Source organism: Prinia subflava, chromosome 3 (assembly GCF_021018805.1).
Source record: "Prinia subflava isolate CZ2003 ecotype Zambia chromosome 3, Cam_Psub_1.2, whole genome shotgun sequence".
In the NCBI taxonomy this organism is placed as follows: Eukaryota; Metazoa; Chordata; class Aves; order Passeriformes; family Cisticolidae; genus Prinia; species Prinia subflava.
The window spans coordinates 51,797,268-51,819,018 of record NC_086249.1 but is presented as its reverse complement, the minus strand read 5'-3'; the positions used below and the strand labels follow the sequence as shown (position 1 = coordinate 51,819,018).

The 21,751-nt window shown below is 36.1% G+C and overlaps 1 long non-coding RNA gene across 2 annotated transcripts in view; it reads right to left on the bottom strand.

The window, feature by feature from the left end:
- Window positions 1-798: 798 nt before the first annotated feature.
- LOC134547972 (uncharacterized) overlaps window positions 799-21,751 on the bottom strand; it is a 59,727-nt gene continuing 38,774 nt past the window's right edge. The window contains exons 4-7 of one of the 2 annotated variants that reach the window (XR_010079659.1): window positions 5,773-6,032; window positions 1,815-1,996; window positions 1,592-1,729; window positions 799-1,492 (exon numbers count right to left, since the gene is read on the bottom strand). This is a non-coding gene — a long non-coding RNA (uncharacterized LOC134547972). Of the gene's footprint in view, window positions 1,493-1,591; window positions 1,730-1,814; window positions 6,033-21,751 lie in introns of both variants that reach the window. The other variant, XR_010079658.1, reaches the window with a different exon arrangement.

The window sequence follows — 21,751 nt, the reverse complement described above, 5'->3', positions numbered from 1 at the left end:
TAACAAAATGACTCCTCAATTAACATTGTCTCTACTAATTAACAAAAACACCAACAGACTAGTAATGAGACACCCACCCTTACAACAAGCAGGCAAGAATTGTAAGGGAAAAAAAAAAGTGAGTTGCTGCCAGGGTGAAAAGGAGTCATGGGAATGCAGCTGCAAATCCTCACAGAACAGCTATGAAGGCAGTGAAAAATCACTGCTGAAGTAAAGGGATAAAAGAAAGATAGATGCTTTCTCCCTGCCATAAAAGAGAAAGATACAGAGATAAAAGAAAAAATAAACCAGAAGATAGAAGGAAACATTTAGAGAAGAGAAATGTAAGGCAGAAAATCAACACAGTCTTAGGACAACTATATTACTTTTAATTGATTCAAATTATTTAATGCATTGTGTTTCAGCTGGAAGAAAATTGAAAGGTGGGGAAGAGATGCTAGGCAGTTAGCAGAGGGGAGAAAAAATAAAACATTTTCATGATATGAATGGAAGAAAAATAATTTCTTGGTAATATTAACTGTTGGCATTCATGGGGGAGGAATAATGATTATGGCTTCAGATGTATCAACATTGCTTATTGCCATGAAAATGGGTAAAATGCTATCATTTCAAGATACCAACTTGGATCAAATGTATGACAAATTGGGAATAAAAGAATATTTTCTTTAAATTCAAATAACTTTACTCTTCCATTTTAACTTTAAAAATATATACACAAAACTTTAAAAATAAATACACAAAAAGATTTTGAATGTGAATAAAATTTGAGTGGCTAATTACAACTGAGAAATTTTTCCTCCTGTTTTACTTTAGCAAAATTTCACTGCAATCAATTAAGTGTAAAAAATTACATTATACTAAGGCATACAATCCTGATGATACAATTGTTTGCATCTTCTTCACTTTTGACAAAGTTGTGCAAAAGGTATTTTTTCATCTAAAAAGCAGAAAACCACTGGAGAAGAAAGAAATAGGGTTAGATACAAAATAAGATTGAGGCATCTGAGCTCTGTTGGAATATAAACTCTTAATTCCATATTCAACTTCCCCATGGAAAGCACAGGGAAATATACAAGTCTCAGATTTCAATTTTCAAACTGGTATCCTGAGTGCCAAGTTGTCTAGGCTGTCCATTAAAAAGTGCTGAGTATGTGCTGCTTTCTAAGTGTTTCCTTACTTCAGTCCTTAAGGTCCCTCTGCATTGAGCAAATTTCAGGGCATTATATGTAGTCATTTCAAAGTCAGAGGAGACACTACAGCATATTTCTTTCCAAATTCAGAGACAATGGTAATCAAGCTGGTTTCTTTTCTTCCTTCCCATTTATGATAGCCTAAGGTAGCCATTTCAACACTTACATAGAGAAAAAGAAATGTAGCACCACTTTTTTCTTCAAGAGATTCAAACTTAGATCCAAGAAGTCTCAGATTGCACTGCTATACAGCGAAGATAAAAACTGACATTCTCATTCCTTTTTGTAGAAGTCCTCTGCATCTGTAATTAAAATTAATTAGCCCACAGAGATAACAAGACAGAAAATCACTTCTCCCTAAGTGTTTATTTATAAACTAGGAGATAGTCAAGATTACTCACCTAGTGTGTCATTTGAGATGACTCATAAAACTCATCAAGACTGCAGCTGCCACTTCAAACAGAAGTGGATTTCTTGTAGGTTCTGTGCCATATTTCCAATTATGTATAGATGACTCAAATATGCATTTCAAACAACACCTGACAACAGCAATTAATAGGCAGTAATTTCTAGCTGCAACTAAACCATTGTACCAAATACATCTCAAACATTCTATTCATCTACCTGAGATCTGCAGACTGTAATTATCTTTCTGGGAACAAGGGTGGGATTCATCATAGCCAGCCACATGTAGATGTCTAAAAATTAAGCCTAATCTAAGACAGACTTCTGTATTCCCTCCACATCCAGTTGTGCTTAATGGTAGCCAGGAACCACTGCCTTCTGGAATGGCTTGTCTCCATGAACTGTAAACAGAGAAAGACATCTATGAGGTTAAAACAAGGAAGACTAAATTAAGTGAATCTGAATCATTCCTTTAAAGAGCTAGAATCAGATTTGCATTTCTACTGTTTCATACAGAGCCAGGAGTTACAAATTTTCATCTTGAAGCAGGAAAGCTTAATCCTCATGTCTTACACCTATAGTCAGGTATGGGGCAAATGAAAAGAGGGAACCTGCAGTTCCTGCAGATGAGGCTCTTTGCAGGAAATAATAAACAATTCACAAGACTAAAAAAAAAACCCAGCAACAAATCTATATAAAGAACATGGCTGCAATGAAGTTCCTGTGAGGGAAGGATGAGTTCATTATACAATAGCAAACTGCTTTTTAGAACCAGAGCCTCTTGAATTTAATTTTTAAAATAATATTTCTTTTCCCAATTATTCTCTGAGATGTTGTGACTTTTCATACTATTGCAAGATGAATCTTATTTTATGCAAAGAACCCCCAAAAATATATACTGTTAGCTGAAAATTGTTACCCTGTTCCAAAGTACAGGGTAACAAGTTCCAAGACAGATTCTCTCTGGTTGACAACAGCATATTATTATCACAGGGTTTATAGCTTTCTTCTAATGTTAAATGGTCTTCTCCAATAATAACAAAAAGGATTTGACATGAACAGCTGCAAGATTCATTTTGGGAATACCAGTAGATAGTTTCTGATATATATTTCTGCTGCTTTAACCTTTCACAAAACAAGTTTGCATTTGAGTGCACATCAAGGCAGTCCTTGGAGTACACAGATGGTTCTGTAAACCGTATGGCACCAAAACCTCTTCACCATACATAACTGACATGGAAAATTCTAGCCATTATTGAAAAAAAGAAAAGTATTATGGGTAAAATGTCTGTTAATAATGTTCCATTGAGAACATTTTATTTGTATCTGAGGACCATGGTTAACAACAATTAGATTAAATTTTGCAGTATCACATTAGATCAGTTTGTTCGTGGTTAAAAGCAAATTAAAATATTTCAGCTGGTGTTGCCTTAACTGAACAGGGGAAACTGACCTGGCGTTCTCAACTGAATAAGCAGTGTTCAGCATCTGGGAAGCAATGATTTCTCTCATGCATTCAGCTTGATTTTCACTGTATACCATAGTTACGATGTACCAGGGATTTAAGGTCAAATTTCTAAGTTGAGGTCAGACTTTCAAATTCAAAGCTGGAAACATTAATGAAATATCAAAATCTGCGTTGGTCTGCTTATAGAGGAACAAAAATCAGATCATTTGTGTCCATGTCAGCAATTTCTGACAATGATGGCATATATTCAGATGCTAAATTCACCAGAATAGAAACCACATACCAAATGATGGATAGAGGATCTTATTTTTAATTATGTCTTCTACAAAACATTGCTCCTACATTCTAACTTCAGTGCATGAAAAATTATATTCAAGAGGAATGGGCATCTGAAATAGTGTAGTTTGCTGCTGTGCAATATGCTCTTAGTTTTTTCATATAAATCAGAATTATTCAGACTCATAATAATTACTGTATTGATAATCAATTTAGAAAATTATTCTGTGCTAATTTGCCTAGTAGTCATGATCTAGGTACTTTATTCAAGAGTCAGTGATTAAGTTATACTCAAGATGAGCCTCAGTGTAAATTATTCCTTTATTTTAGAAAGGGGAAAGCAAAAAGAATTTAGTTCATATGCATGGTAGTTATATTTCAGGATTGCCAGTATTCAAGTATTTTCAAAAATCCTGTTCTACTGTGTGTGACTATTCCAAAATTTATCTATTTAGAGTTAACTGTAATGGAGTAGAATGAGGAAGCTCTTGGTGGGAGATAAGTGGAAAATAATTAGTTTTGCTTACTTTAAAAAAATAATATCTAATGACTTTCACTGAAAAAATTTACTTGCCCTAAGCTGACAAAGAACTTAAATTGCCCTAGATATGTATCACTATAATCATCTATATACTAAAAAATCATTAAGCTATAAAAGAAACAGAGTGCACACTTAATTAGGATCTTGTGAGTTATCACCTCAGTTTTCTGCAGGTTTCTTCTGTGCTAGACCTGCTCTGTCACAGAGCAGCAGAAGATCAGTGAGACTCTCCCTGAAATTATTCTTATCTTCAGTATTCCAGAACTCTAAATTCCCAGAACCCTAAAAAGATAATTTGTATCTGGGGCACATTCAATCCCATTTCTAGATCTTCTCTTTCTTCCCTTCTTGATATCTCCTGTAATTGCTCACTTCTTCTCCGAGTTAGCATTCCTGCCATAGAATTCCAACAAACCCTTATGGCTGTAAAAGCAGCATATGCCGAATCTTAGCCATAATTGCAGTTCCCCTTATACATGTCATGCCCTTGGCAATTACTTGCTAGTATCTGCACAGTAGGTTGAGGTAGGAATTACAAGCCAAGCAGAGAAGACCAGAAAACTGGATCTGAGAATGCGGGGATAAGAGTAAATGGAGCAAGGCAGAGCCAATACAGGTGAAAAGCATCGGATGGATTAGAAAGGCAGAGGGTCACTGTGAGTCACCCAAAACCAGTGGGAATAGAAGCCAGAGTGGAGGGGGATCACACACTTTGGAGTACACCTCTTGCAACATTAATTTTACTTAAATAAGTGGGATATAGCAAAGAAGAAAAAGTAAATAGCAAATAGCAAATTGACTTTCTTGGAAGTCTAAATTAATGATGCAGAGAACCAGGGCTTCATGGTGAGACAAACTGCACAGCAAACACAAAACTCCCCAAATTATCTCCTCCGATCTCATCCTTCCTGGGATGTAACTTAACTGGCAGTAACTTAAATGCAGTAGACCTTCTACTTATGTAAAATTCATGTGTCTGGTTTAGGGCATGCTTAAAGCTAACAAAATGTCCAAGACGTTTTCTTGGGCCAGGGTACAAGGGCTTGGGCCAGTGGTCAACAGCTTAAGGGATATGTCATAGAAAGAGAAGGGACATTGTCTCCTTTTTTACAGTATTCTTTTTATGACATTATATTACCTCAGTGTTCCACCCCCAGTAACAGTAAGCTACAGGTAAAGAAACCAGATGTACTTCTTGTAAAATCACAGTATTTGTTTTAATGCCTATGCTCCATCCATCTTTATGTCAGGGAGTAAGGATTCTGCAATGATTCTCAAAATTACAAAAATACTAGATATTAACAAATTCTTACCATTTTCCATGCTTAGAATAAATTACTTTCATGGTTCTGTGGGTCTGTTTTATTACTTTGGACCCATTACTCTGGACATCTATGGCGTCTCAGACTCATTAATCTCCTTAAACCCATCTGGGAGGTTAATTTCAGTCTTTCGCTACAATATTATTTAACCATTTTTCAAGAACTGCTTAAATGAATGATCAAATGAACATTTTGATCAGTATGATCAAAAGAGATATTTTCACATATCCTAATTTCTAAAAGGATGTATAATTTTTAAATAAATTAATATAGAAAAAATCAATTAAATACAAAGAAAATAATAGAATAAACTATCTTACTTGTTTTCTTTTTCCTATTGCGCAGTAGAGTTAAAAGGCTATTAAAAGTTGGGTTTTTTTAACATAATCAAATCACAGATATGTTTTCCATGGAGTGCAAATGATAGTACAAGGAGATTCTAGATTTCCCCAAAATATCAGTTAATTTATTTCATAGATCTCTATGCTCATAGTGACTTTCTCTCTGTCTCTCATATTAATTAATTCTGTACACATCAGTCTCATATCAATTAATCTCATGCTCGTGTACCTTTGGAGCATTTATCCCAAACACCAATAGCAGAGACCAAAAGTCCTGTAGTCTGTGGAGAAATTCTGAATAGCTAGCTTTGCATTTTAACAAAATCTGATTGTGAGTGCTGAGCTGATTTTTTTAATGATGAATTTTCCACATTGGTATTCTTATCCCTAATATCCTGCTTGGGCTCTTAGGAAATCTTCTGCCTTCAATCTCATCTTGCAAAGGAAGCATTCATGCAGGTCCAGGGCATCTGATTCCATAAGACACTACTAAAATTAAAAAAAAAAAAAAAAAAAAGGATTAAGAGTGCCTGTTTCAAAACAGATGAAAACATTTGAAAACATTGCACCAGCAGAAATAAATGAAGTATTTCTGATTTCTTTTGAATGCTAGTAGAGAATGAACAAAACCAAAAGATTTTACCTTCAGCAGTAGATTACAGAGTTCACGCTACAATTTCCTAGCAAACCAGTGAGTTTTTGAAGACAAAAGAATAAAAAAACACCCAAAGCAATGAAACCTTGTATTGTGCTACAAATATTGAACAGTCAAACGTATAAGGGATGCAAATATGCAAGTAAGTGGAAGTAAAATAATGCACATCAAATGTCTGATGCGTTTTTCAGCCTTGAAGAACGAGACTAAAAACAAAGTTTTATCTCAGATATTTGGAGCTGAGAAAGGTATCTAGTTGCTAACTCCATGTATACCTCTGCCTGTGCATCTCTTTGGCAGATGCCAAATTAAGCCCACAGACCAGAGTTCATTAAATTGTGTCATTAGAAACAGAAGGTTTATTTGGTCAAAGGACTTTAAAAAAAGAACTTAAAAATAACATTTGCACCCAAATTAATGATAACAGCATTATCTGGTAGTGAGCATTGTCTCTCAGCTTGTGCTAAGGGATGAAGAGAGAAAATTTATCCAAAGATCGATTGGAACAAGCAAATAAATTAAAAAATATAACATTGCAAAATGCTTGATCCATTTCTAGCGTGGAAGATAATCATGGAGAGGTTTTTAATACCTGAAGAGGGCCAAGATTAGACTGACAGAAGCCCTGTGGAGCAGAAAAACACCATTCTGTCCTCCACCTGCAGCTTTCAGTAACACAACTACCAATTTTACATAGTGCTTGTAGCCTGACTGCTTACACTTAAACCAGCAATCTCCTCCAGGAGAAGGGAGAAAATTAATCTGCCTGTTTTGGTTTCTCTCAAAGTATTGATAAAAAGTAATTGTCAGTTGCTTTTACAAGAAGAAGGAAAAAAATAATCCATTTTTTCTACCAAGCTTTCACTGTTTTAATACAGTGCATAACATTCATCTTACAAAATTTTTGGGGGGCCCAGTGGGATTCCAAGCCCTCAAAAGATTTATGTACAATCTTGTTTGTTTGGTTTAACGATAGATGTAATGCAGATGGTATTCTTCACTTGTATCATGGGCTATACCTATATAAATGGCTCTTTCTTTAAACAAACGTAAACCAAGCAGAGAGATTGAGCTGTTTAACTACTTAATTATTGCCTCAGTATCTCTCATGCTTTTGGATTATTCCAGCAAGTTCTTCCCAGGGAAATTATGACATGAAGGGAGCTTGATTAAATCAGTGCTTGTGTGAGATGGCCATGTTGCTTGGTCATGAGCTCTTTTGGTTATTTGTCTGAGGACAAGTTATCTGGTGTAGTAAGTCTCTCCCTACCATGTTGTTAAAATCTGACAGCTCCTTAAAATGGGGTAGCTTCACTTATACTGCCACCTGGAAATATCTTATACTCTATACCCATGCCAAGGATCGATTGACAGTTTTGCCAGACATCCAGCAGAAGTGTTCCAAAAAATATTCCCAGAAAATAAATCATATCGAAAGCCAGGTTTAAAGCCTGTTTAGTTTAAAAAGCTAATTTACAAGGACCTCCCACTTCATTACAGTTTGTGCACTGAAAAGTTAAATATTCCATCTTGTATTTTCTGCAGTGGGTGATCAAAAATTTTGACCAAATGTAGTCAGACAGGGAAGTTGTTAAAATGTATATGTCATTTTATATATACATATATATATATGTTCACTAGTCCCATAGATCTCTTACACTCAGGAGAAGTTCTGAACTCTTTTAGTTCATGTGGAGCTCTGCAGAGTAATTTTTATAATATATGTATCATAATGTCATATTAAATGCTTAGGGTTTGATATATAATTTCTGCTTTGAGCTGTCCTTCATCTGACTTAATTCTAAAATAACTGCTCATTTTAGGTCTATGTAAAATAAAGAGCAGACTTCAGAATTTTCCATCTTGCTAGTAAGATGTAATCTGTTAAAAGGAGAACAGAATGCAGAAGATTTAGAAAAATAAGTCATTCAGGAATGTAAATTTCATCATTCAGGAATGCAAATCATAGAAGTGTAAAATTCTTTCTGAAACTTCTAAATGATCAGTTACTAAAATAGCCAAACTAAGAATGTCAGTCTTACAGCTGCAGCTTCTTAAAACTGATCAAAGTGCAACCGTGCGCTCTACAAAATTTTATTCTAATACTCTGCATCCTGCCTATCACCTGTTTCTCTTTGCACAACAAAATTCGACCACATATCTAGAAAGCTCTGTGTACTCACTCATAATGGATTCCTTCCGCCCTGTACTTTCAGTGAGCCACAGAGGTCAGAAGAGGTTTCTAAAAATTCATGCTTAGAACAAAATGACAACAAACACTCAAAGAACATCTGATCACACTAGCTCAAGTTTTCCTCTGAAAATATGGTAAGCTTAATCATGCCCATTGATCACCCAGTGCTGAGTTAAATATAACTCTACACTGGTAAATAATGTATTACCCACAACCATACTTACATAAAATGAAAATTTTAACTTCAAGTTACTGGAGTACTTAGCCCCCACTACATTCTTCACAAGTTATTGCCAGAATCAGAGAATTTTTCTTCTTGAGATGTCATCACTTCAAATTAAGGAATAAAAAAATATTGTGCTTTATTAGCTATTGTGTCTGAGGTGATGATAGCCCTACAGCTGAAGGGAAGGCTCTCAAAAATCTGTCAATAATATTTCAATTCTGCTTTATTTCAGAACCCATCTTCCCTACTGGTCTATTTTACAGATCTTCCTCTAATAGATCATTTCGTGAGACAGCATTTAGCTCACTGTCTCTTCTTTGGAAAAGAGATAGTACTAGGTAGGAAAGGTTCTGTAACTTTCTGGCATTGAAGGTAGTAACACTTCTTTTAGCAATGCCTCTAAGTAAGGCTCCTCCACCTTAATCTGAGGATTGCGCATGAAGCAGACTCATACTGACCACGCGATCTAGTTCTTTTCTCACTACAATTACAAATATAAATGTATCACCTTTGCAGTGTTAAAATTTAGCAACTTTTGGTTTATACAAAAAATGTTTTCTAACCAACATGAAAGCAATATTTAACTAATTCAACTGACTTCCCCTGCAAACACCCTGAGAGGAGGCCTTTTTGTTAGAGAGTCCTTGGGGAAAGGACTTCATTAGCAGGTGCCAGGAATGAACACCCTACTCATTGGTAAGGGGACCAATGTGCTTTGCAACCCCAAAATTTCCCCCTTGGTTCACTTAACGAATACGAACACAAAATAGAAATGAAATAAGAAATATTAATTTACTTACAGTGTAAGTACACCTGATAAGTACACATGTTCTGTCTCAAGAAATCATACTTTAATATATTCATATGCATGCCTAATTTAATTCCAAAGTGTTTTGTACATTTGTTTTCAATAATAGACCTTGAAAGTACTCACTCAAAGGCAAATCTTTGTAGTTCTTTTTGTTCATAAAAGTCACTTAAAGAGTGAACTTGAAAACATCATTAACTGCAATTCATCCTTGATCCTTTCATCCCTTCAGAGCTTATTTAAACTTCAAAGTCTTGACCCATTCAAATGATTTAAACAAGTGCTCTGAAGTTGCTCAAGATACATGACAACCAATAAAACTTCTCATAATGTGATCTTTCTTTATTGTAAAATTTCTAGAGAGGAATAACAAAGAAAATCTGTAATATTTGAAGGAAGACATATTAAGATCAATGGTATGGAAATACTCTCATAACATTTTAATTTCAGCCTTATAAGCAGATATTTATCAGGTTGAATGCATTTGGACTAGTGTGATTTTTTTTTTACAACATGATCATATACAAACACAACCTTCAATGGCCAAATTCATAACATGAGTATGAAAGGTAAAGCATGTGATGTGGTTCATCATGCCTGGATGAATTACTGTGAGCTTAATTCTAAGATAAAAAAGTATAAGGACCTAATTGTATAGCCTCACTCTGCTGTGTTTTTTACAGTCCATTATTTACTTTAAATTTATTCCATGCTTATCTTGTACTGTCACCTGCCATTTCCACTAGCAAAATATACCAGTGACATAAGGTATTTAAATAAAAACCCCTATATTTTATGATTAATTAAGAGGTTCTGAAATCACATTAAGATGAGAATTTCATTTTCATTACATTTAAATGATCTGATTAAAATTTCTTCATAACCAAGAAAAGCTTAGAAATTGAATTTTAGGGTACCTTAACAACTAAAATTGCCTCCAGTTTAAAAAAGGTAAAAAAAATTGTCAATAGTTAGGTTGCCCTTAGCTGGGATTAGTACTGCAATAGCAGTGAGATGGTCCCTGACAACCATCAATATCAACTGGCTTCACAGGGGTCCTGGAAGAGAATGAGAGCCCTCCTTTCTTAAACAGCCTGCCTAGGGGATAAAGACTGTAACCAGCCTCAGGCTGCCTGTAAGACACGATTAGTCCCATTTTTCTTCAAGTACTCTAAAAGTCTGGAAAGGGATGCAGCACACATCACACCTGGATTTTTTTTTGCATTGTTTTTTCTCTTGGGAAACTTATGGGAACTTGGTGTTCCAAGAAAAAGTTGCAGAAAAAGTGAGTTCCAATGGGGTCAATATGAGGCAGCCTTTAAAAGGGCAATATAAGCTACCTTTTCCTCAGTGTAAACTTGCAGTTCAAATTAATATTTTTAATGTTACATTATACAATCTCAGTAGTGTTCGAGCATGTACTTCCATTATATGTACATTTTCTGTCATTTTATCTGAAAAAACATCAGTGCAACCACTCCCTCCTTACTTAAGGGAAGTACAATTAGCAGTTGTTAGTGTTGTTGATTATAACAGATTGAGCTCTAATCATATATTTGACTAAGAAGAAAAGAGACAAACTAGAATGGACTGGTTTTGTCAGTGTGCAAACCCCCACTGTGACAAACAGCTACATTCCATCTTCTTTCATTTCTTTCACAATGAGGTAGATTAAAAACCTCTCAAAATTTTTGCAAGGTCACCCAAAGACACTTGTATCTTTCTCTGCTTCTCATTTTTAATGCAGTTGCTGCACTGGCTAGTGATAATTACACATTTCACTCCTAAATTGTTAAAATTATTGAACATTCTTGTTATCTGCTCTGTAATTTCATTTATTAAAATGTGTGTATAAATGTAGCATTGTGTCACATGAGCTGCTTCATACAAGTGAATGCTTTAGAATTCTTTCACTGAATTGAGAGGGAACAGGACCAGGCTACCACTAACAGAGGAGTAGACAGAGGAACATAAATCAAAAGCTCCACATTTCTCTACTCCTTTTGAAGCTGTAATACAGCCCTGGGATCAATAATAGAATTTGTCAGTGACATATAACTGTGCAAGGAGTTTCTCATGTTCTGGCCTAAACTTGTCAGGTTACTCCCTCAGCCCAGTGAAGTGTGGTTGCCATCTTTGCAGAGGACGCTGTTGCTTCCTTGTTTGACATTAATCCTTAGATCTGAGTCCTCTTTCTCAACAGAATATATTTCAGTATCTCATAGCTAACTCACTGGTCACAAATGCAGAAAAACAGGTCTTCCTTAAAAATATCATAAAAGAGTAAAATGTCATAATTATAGAGAATATTTTCTTTGTCCAAATTGCTATGCAAAATGGCCGTTTCCACCATTGTAATGTCTTAATACCATAGAGCTTAGACAGCGGCCTCATTTTTATTTTCTAATACTCTACTGACACCTTCTGGAATACAGCAACATTTTTAACTTTACAGCTGACTTGTGTAGTGTAATAATGTAGTCAATTAAAAAAAATCTGATGCTACCACCTGTCTCAAAACACAAATATCAGCACATCTTTTACATTCTTAATGACAGTTTTCACTGATTTTGAAGTATCAAAATCATAAAGCAATCAGAAAAACATAACGCAGAGAACGTCTCTAGACTGAGATAATCTAGTTTCAGGGGAAAAACCAGCCTGTATTGCTGCTGCTAATGTCTATGATATTTGATGCTATTTATAAGAGCCTATCTACTGAAGGCCAGGGATTAAGGCAAAATCTCTGCTTCATTTTAAAAATGTGTAGAGGTTAAAATTAAGAGCAGAACAATCTTTCCAGCTCTATCTCATATGCATTTTTAATTCCTCAGTTCTCTTTATCCCCCGTCAATGCAGCTGAAGGTGGAAATCTTGAAGCACATAAAGTTTCAGCACTTGAGTGTGAGAATGACCCAGTTATCCATGACCTCTATGTGAGACCTGCAGTTAGAGCACAAGATTTATGACACATTCATCCTTCTAGAGGACATGCATCCAATGTCTAAAATGACAACAAATACTTATATTCAGGCTGCTGAATCCCCTTGTTGCCATATTCAAAGACGGTTTCACGGACAGCTGGTTGACTCTCATCCTTAATGACAGAAAAGATAAAAAACTCCTATTGTTTCTTATTTTCAAAAATATAATGAAAAGTACGTGTGATTCATAAAGGTAGAATCTCAAGTTCCTGTCTTTGATGTAGTCACAATAATAATACAGTGCAACTATGCCAAGATTTTTTTTTTAAGAAAGAGTTGTTTAATTCTAAGAATTTTATTTTATGGAGCTTCTTAACTTTATTTTTTTAAACCCATTATTGTCTCTTTATGTAGTGTTTAGAAATTCTGACAGAACAGTTTTTCATTAAAGGCATTCAATAAAATAACAGTAATTTTTAAAGATTGTGGGTTGATTCAAGTGAATACACAGAAAATCCTCAGATTTTTTAAAATTTGATTTTGTAATAAAAATGCATATTTATTATAATTACACTGGGTCCAGTTATGTATTGAACAAAAAATACCTCTACATAAGTAAAGAGGACTTCAGGAACATAGGAGATGAAGCAAAGGGGAAAGTCCCTCAGGTTATTTTCTGCTATAAATAGTAAATATAACCTTCCAGCCAGAAGGAAGGACAAGCAGAAGCATCTATATCACACATATCACATCTGGCTGCACAGATGTTGTTTCCAGCAGAGTTTTGGCCTCATGACTATTCAGCTACTCCTCTAAGTCTGTGGGTTACTGAAAAGAGGTGGCACCCTCCTACAAAAAAGGTGCAATGACATGTTTTTAATATGTTAACTAAGTTACTTTCAGAAGTGGCTTCCAGCTAGGTTATTTGGGGAGTGGTGCCCAAAGTTTGGAGACAAGTAAAGACTCAGGGACAAGCTGAGAGTACCTTGGGAGCAGGAGTAAAGGGTCAGATGACAAATCACTGGAGTGCCTTTCTGCCAACACGCATATTCTGGGAAATTAAAAAGAAGACATTTGCAGTCTCCACCTGCAGTCTCAGAATTACACTATCTTTGGCAGTACAGATATTTGGTGGGATAACTCATGTGACTCAAGTACTGCAATGGACAGTCATTGACTGTTCAAGACAGACAGAAAGAAAGTAAAAGGGGAGGGCTTGTGCTCCACAGAAAAGATCAACCTGATATTCAGGAGATTAGCTGTAGACAAGAGGACAGATCTGTAAATCCGGTGGTCTGATTTTAGAGAACTGGAGAAGTTGATTTCAGAGAAAGAAATGAACTACATTCTCTAGAAACCCTCTCCCACCTACATTCCTGTATGATTCCATTTGACTTGATAGGAATGTCCCTCACTGTGGAATGCTGCACAGTGATGCAGGATTTTTCCTGAGAGTAACTTCTTCAACTGGATTTATGAATCTACTGACATAGATAGTGTGAGAAATGATGCATAGCAGCATATTCTAACAGGAAGGACTGAAGGAAAAAAATGAAGGAAAAAATGAAGGAAAAAAAGTTCTGAGGGACCTGAGGACTCAGTTTGTTCTGGTTAATAATTTGTATGAAAAGAACTGGTGCTATACAAAGCCTAGAAATATTGTGCATTTTTTTTAACACAAAATATCCATGAAGCTCACTTTGTTATTTCGCAGTTTGACAAGATAATTTCACAGTAAACTATGAAATTGCATGTTTAAATCCTTAAAACTGCCATTAAAAAATGAGTATATGGACTCCAATATTGCTCCATCCATTTATTTCTACTTCTCTGAGTTATTTAAACTATGAAATAGCCTAGAGTGGATTTATCTTTTCCTTTTGCAGTGATTATGTGTTTTGAAAAATGTTTTATCACTTTTATGTAGTTACTAAAGTACATTCTTTACAGAGTTTAGTGAAAAAATTCACGTGACAGATTGTAACCTTCATAATGCCATGTAATGCCTAGAAAAAGAACAGAACAAATGCCAAGGTTAAAACTAAATTTTACCATCAATCTTAGCATGATCAAGTAGGGAAAGAAACAGGTAGTAAAGTCAGAATCTGCAGATGAGTTCAAATGAAAATAATGCAAAATCTGTAATTTCTGAGTTTCTCTGTCATAAAGAATGGATAACATGTTCAAAGAATATTTTTTTTTCCCTTTTCAACCAGATAGTTCTTTTAATTTTATCATGGTTTTGGTTTGGTTTGTTGTTTGGCTGTTTTGGGGGACAGGGGGGTGGGGAGACAGGAGGGTTTGGTTGGTTGATTTGGTTGTTTTGTTTTCCTCAAAAATATACCCTAACCTTAGCAGGTGGGTTATACCCTAAGTATAAAAATCTTGTTGGTATAAGAGACAGTTCACACCCCTCAGCACATTTGTCTGCAGAGATACTAGTGCCCTGAAGCATTTTAACCTGAAGTCTAAAAATCCCAGTTCTCCATTTGCTGTATTTGACTCTATCTCCCCATCAGATGCAGAGCAATATTTTCTTGATGTGGTAGGCATTTAATTAATAAAGTATTATGAAAACATTTTGTAAGGTAACCAAACAAACATATCCACTACATTCAGTTATATACAGTTTTATAGCTGCAGAAGAAAAAAGAGCAAAAGCCTTTGAGGCCAATTTCTAGGCACCATAAAGGCACTTTTCCCCATAATATCCCAAAATTCATTGTTTCCTCATTTTTCAGCCAACAGAGAAATTCTGAAGTTATTCCATTGCACGAGGAAATAAATCCAATGTTAAAATAAAACTTCACTGTTTCTCTTACTTTCAGAAAAAAAAAAAAAAAAAAAAAAAAAAAAAAGAGACATGTAATGAACATCTATAATACAACCCCTGGCACCCTCTGAGATTCATCTGAGATCCTCTCACACTGCTCTAAATCCTTTGGATTCATGCGATGAATGTTGGCCTTTTAGCGGTAATGAATCTTTTATCTCTGAACAACTGTCCTGCGGAAGCTATTGGCAGAGTTCACTGTCCACAAGATGAACCAAATACGTCTCCTAGCCAGAAGTGAGAGGCCAGTCTCTCTGGCTGGAGGTACCAGCAATGAAGCAGTTGCACCACTGGATGGAGCCATTATCAGGTTGCCTGCTGAAAGGCACATCCTGAAAATTAACGAGTGCAGCTGCCAAGAGAGGACAGAATCTGCTCAATTTTCTAGACATTCAATAACTACTAAGCCTGGCCTACTTAACAGTGGGTTACATCAACCTGCCAAGCTTGGAATAAATCCTTATACTATAACCATGATAAACAACAATTTCTTTTGCTATGTGAGAGTGGTCTGGGAGCAGACTCTCACCATAGATGGTTTTGTGGCAGGTTTTTTTCCTCCTTCCTGCTCAACAGCCACATTTTGCCCATAATTAGAAGTGGTTTATTTCAAATTAAAGTTTAAACGTCTTACCTCCTTTTCTGAGTATTTTGCTTTTGTTTGTTTGTTTGTTTTTGGGGTTTTTGTTTGGTTGGTTGGTTGGTTTTGTTTTTGTTTGTTTTTTTGGTTCTTTCCAGGGAGGAAATTAAACAAACTTCTCCATCCCAAAATGTATGAAGAGCTCTGGGAGTAGTCTAGGGAAATACTATCTCTGAATGCCCTTGTCAAGCTTCTTATCCTGTTTTCACAAGCAAGCCAATTCTTTCCCTTAGGACTTCTGAATATCTCAGATAAAGTTGAATGCAAGCAGATATGTATGGGATTCTACTCCTTTCTGAAAGAGACACTTAAAACACCAAAATGCATTGTGAGCATTTGATTAATATTGCCTACATGCCAATAAATCACTGGTAGTCATTTTAAGGCTTTGTGCAGGGTGATCTAATGAATATAAACACAATATGAGTAATTCAAAAATAATGGAAAAAATTTCCATCAGCAGCAGGCTCTTCACATACAGAGAAAATACCTAAAGACTCATTTCAATTTTTTGTATGCTTATAAAACCAATTTTCCACATTCTCCACTCTAAGGCAGTCACTGATTGGAAGCACTTCTTATTTTCAGTTGAAAGTTAGTGCAAAACTCCATCCCAGGCTAATGTTAACTGACACTTTAGACCATGCATGGTAGGTCAAAACAGAATCACAGCATATTCCCATTTCTCTCCTCATTCAGGGGTAAGAAATTGGGTGGCAGTATGCTTTCTACTCCTAGATACTAAGTGCTTTGGGAGGAGGGTGATGAAAGGAAAGAACTCACTGGAGTAGAATAATTGCCTTTCACATAGGGATTGTAATTTCTCTGCCCAAAGGAAAACACAAGCATGAGCAGAGAGACTTCATATTTAAAGATCCACATAAATTAAATAGAAAGCACTGACTCCAAGATTGGACTGCTTCCTTGTGTGGTATTAAAGCTTTAGACTGAGTTGATCTGCACACTGATTTTCACCAAAATAATCCAACTAGTCTGGAGGTGAGAGACTGATAGATGAACTATACCTGGCTCTTTATAAAAAGGTTTCTCATAGTTTTAATAGTTGGGTTTTTTTTTTCCATTTACTCATGCTTTTGTAGCACTTTCTAAAGACCCTTTTTAGCAATTCAGGGATGAAAGATTATGGGCAGCTATTTGAACTCCCATTCACTGTATAGGAATGGTGAACATTCAGTGCTTCTGATAGTCCAGGTTTCCTATTTCTGCTTCCAGATTGGCCACTCTCACAGCTCTGGCCAAAGGATTCATTGGCTTTTCTGGCTGCAGCAATTTGATCCTTCATGCTGGACTTGCATGATTAAAGATTTTGTAATACAGTAGACTACAGTAGTGTCTCTTCTTTTGATACTTTTTTTTTGACAACTGTATGTTTTAGTAAACAATAAATAATTCACTCTTTCAAATGTCTAAATCAGTGGGTATCATGGCTTTTTCTGCAGAAAAAGACACAAAACACTGATTTCATGACAACTTTCAGAATTTATAAGAAATCGATTCTGTTGTACAGCTCAATACACATATCCGGCCAACAATAATACAACAGTCTCATATCGTTTCCTAGTCTTCTCTCCAGTCTTCAATATTTCCTCTTCCTCCCTCCATCTGTTGTCTTCCATAGAAAATGAACTTTCTTATTCTCTTTAAAGTGATGGATAAGAGAGTGGTCTTCTTACTCTGTAGATCACTTTGTTAATTAAGTTTTGATGAACCTCAGCATAGGCCAAACATTCACAATGATGTAGTTTGCTGACAACCTGCCTGGATGGGCTCTTTTCCTTGGTTTGATGACATCTTTCACCCAAAGCATTTATTTTCAAACAGAGGATTGCCAAAGTTCAGTCCTGCTGGCTTGTGGATTACATGTGTGTCTCTTTCCTGGAACTGCTGAGAGTGAGAGGAAAAAAAACAAACTAAAAGTAGAGGAAGTAATCAAGCCTCAGGCTCATAATAAAATTTTTAGTTTCACATAATCCCCAGTATCAAATGGAATAGTGAAGGTACTTGTGCACAGATTCTGTATGTCATCACAGAATGTATCTGAAACCCGTTGGGGGAAAACCTTCTTCTAAAGCACGAAGTGGGTAACAGACACAGAGAGATAAAGCAGTGACCATGTGAAATTATTCTCTCATTAAAATGAATGAGAGATGCAGGCATATGGTCCATCACAAAAGCAGATCAAATGACAAAACAGCCCAAGAGGCATCACTGCAGTGTAGACATTATCATATTTTGATTCACTGTTTCCTAATTGGAGACAGGCTTCTGGAACAGGATTAGCTTGGATTTACATGATGAAAAGCAATCCAGTGTTAATTGTATCAGTTGACTCTCACCATTACACATGATGACAAGGGATAAAATAAAGTTCTTGTTTCTTCTTAATATGAATGATTTTTATGGTGCTCATTCCAGAACTATCAGGACAGGATGCTAATTGCAGAAAATATCTGTATATCAACAAAGAACTGCCTTTCATCTCAGCAGCACCATCTTCATTAATAACAAGGAAGCAAGAGAGAAGCCCACTGCCTTGTGTGTGATTCCATAACAGGATTTTTAAGGATTTTAAGGATTTTATCAAGGCATGGCTTTGATAACTGTAAGTAGACAACTGTCAAGCATGGCTAGCAGAGAATACACAGGTTAACAGCTGCCCCTGACACATCAGCTACTGAGCCTCTATTTCCAATAGACATGCAGGAGTCACTGGCATGAAAAACATCACATCCTATGCAAACCATAATAGTTCTGCTAAGCATCTTGTTTTGTTTTGCCTTTTTAATGCCAAAAACAAGCTGTTTCTTCCTTTCTGTGGTATCATACTGTTCATGATTTCCTTGGCAGGCAAACACAAGTCAATTTTGGCCACAGATGCTTTGTTTGTGCTCCAAGCTCATTCCTGTCTTAGACTCAGCTCTGTTCTACCCACAGCTATACAGCTCTCCCTTGAGGGCGAGGAGAGATCAAGTGAGCTTGCAGGAGGCCAAGCACGCAGTTCATTAGTAATTTACAATCTTAATTTCTTAGCAATGGGGTCAGGTTACTGAATGCATTTTGTACATAGAGGATGCAGCAGTAGCTATGCTTTCTTACAAAAAAGCAGTGGCAGTAGGGGAACAGGGAAAGCTGGGCTGTGGGCTGTGATTTCGTGCCACTTCAAAAGAAAAGTCATTCATGTGTTTTTGTCTGCAGTAGTTCTTCACTCATGCTGCATAATAAATCTTTTCCAGCTTTATCACATTGCTGGCTACCCTACATTGTACTACATAATTCTTTTTGGGTGTTTTCAGTTGCAGCAAGGGCAGACCCAAGCAGGGTCAGACTCTGCAATCCACCTGACCCAGAGCTCAAAACTACAAACAAATGGAAGTCATCATCTTTGTAAGAAAAAAATATACTGCACAATGCCCTGGCTATACTGCAAATACACAAAATAAATTCTACATCTTCCAGCCTCCAATGGCAGATTTTGTCTTAAAGACAATTAGAATGTGCCAAACCTCCACTCTCATAGTGGGACCAGAACAGGCACCAACCTCTGCAGACAGGAAAGAGAGTGCAACAACCTAAAAATATACCGGACCCACAAAAGAGCAAAGACATCACAGCACTGAATGATCAGAGAACTGCAAAGCAAAGTCTCAAATTCATATTCTTGCCTGAAGTGCCTAGAAATTATTCTTGCAGGCATTTTCTGACCTGGACCTGGTTTCATTAGGAAGCTTTTGCCCCTGCTTCTGGCTGAGCAGCTGAGTCAACATGAGCAGTATTTAATTTTAGGCATCCAAGTTTGCTGGAATAGTGTCCTCTGTATGGACAAGAGTTAATCGGTGCTCTAGGATTCAACAGCTACGGATAATTTTCTCACTGAAGATACCATCTGTTTTTCTCTTTAATTACATTACTCTCCCTAATATATTTTCCCTGTTATTAACAGGTGGAAGAAGATTAACTTTTACAGGCACAAGACAAGTTCAAGCACTTGGCATCCCTTGTTTTCCAGTGGCGATTGTGACTATTCTCAGAAATTAATTTGATTGCAAAAAAAATATTATTTGACATTATGGAATAAGTGGCAAAACAGATGAACATTTTGCTGTCAGCCAAACAGCAAGCCGATGTAAACACATTTTTATTTCTTTGGCATAATTTTCTAATTTTGATTCTAGTTTTGTGATCATATAAACCTGAAGAAGTCCCAGATACCATTGCTGATTATGGGAATCTCAGAGCAGAGAGCCATCTCTGAAAGCTCTTTATCAATATATCAAATCAAGCATAACTACCACAAGAGAAATTTGAATCTGCGCTGATAACGCATCAAAAAAATTAAACAGACTGAAGTATATTTGCACACAAAACATTAATTATACACTTTCTGTATATTTGATTGCAATACTGTGCTGTTTTTTTCATTCCTCGTAAGGGCATAAAATGTGGGGTTTTGTAGAATTTGTGAGCTTTTAAAGTACTTAAATAATTTTGAAAGCCAACTGCAACTAATTTCTATTCATTTTTAAAAAATTTCTGTGCATGACTATGCTTCTCAAAGCAAATTTTCAAAAGCTGAAATCCTGCACTGATAAAATTTGGTTGCATCTTTCAGCCAAATGGTTTTCATTATAAAAATAAAAATAATGTTTACAATTTAAAAAAAACCCCTACAAAATCATATCAACAGGTTTAATGTCTTTTTTTTTTCTAATTTGCCCAGTGTCTGGCAATAGTCATATAGGCTAAATTCAGAGCTCTTCATCTAAACAGTGATGTTTTGTTCATCCTTTGAAATTAGGCCACCCCTTTCTGAAAGTAAGTCAACAGTATTTGGTTACCCAAATATCCTCTGTAATTATTAAAATCTTCCCACATATGAATAGATTCTGTTTCCAAGCTGGCCAAAGGATGACTGGGTCTGCCTTTACCTTCTCCTCCTTGCCTGCTATCCTTTTCTAGGCAACACCCTCTGTACCACCTCTGGGACACAGACGGTCCAAACTTAATGAAGGCGAAAAAGTAAATGATGCATTCTTACTGCCCACTTAACTTGAATAATTGGCTGCCATTGCTTATTTTGCAGTTTTCTGAGGGAAATCTTAGGCTCCAAAATGTTAAATGAGCTTGAACAAAAGATGGTTAAGCTTTTCTTGCCATTGACTGGCAAGTAACCTACATACTAACCTTCTGAAGCTAAATATTCTGAAGCTAAATATTCACTCAAAATATGTCAGAGATGAGGCATAATTATAATCAAAGTTGTGGATCCGCAGAACTGCATTAAAAAACCCCCACATCTTCCTCAGAAACTTAAATGTTTTACTCTTTTTTTGATAGTCTTCTCTTGCTGTGACCTCCTTGAACTGTCATAAATGAGATTTTATTCCTACCTCTAATTTATTCTCTTCCCAAGAGTTTTCCCTTAATTTGATGACCTTTCTTTGCATTCCATTACTCACTGGTGTTTTTAAGATCCTTTTGAGAGCCTTTTGGGGAAGAACACTGAAATATTTTGATCTTTGAAATATTTTCCCCTTTAAAATATTTATGAAGTACAGATTGGAATAGGCAGGACAATCAACAATGCAGAGACATTTCAAACACTGCTATAGTCTGGGACAATTCTGCTGAAGGGGGACATGTCTGTAGCATGTCATGACACCATTTTACTGCCTATGACTGGCTTTTCTTCCTGAAGACCCTACCACATAAAACAGTTTGGTGTGCATCCAGGTCTTCTCAGTATTAGGATATTGTTGGCAATATCCCTGAAGACAGGAGCTGATGAGGACTTTGAAGTTCACAAATCTGGACGTGCTTAAGAAGACAGAGACCTGCCTGCAGGACAAGAAACCAAACCTTAGATGTCTACATCTAAGTTGTTTCAACTACACAAACCTCTGAAAGTGC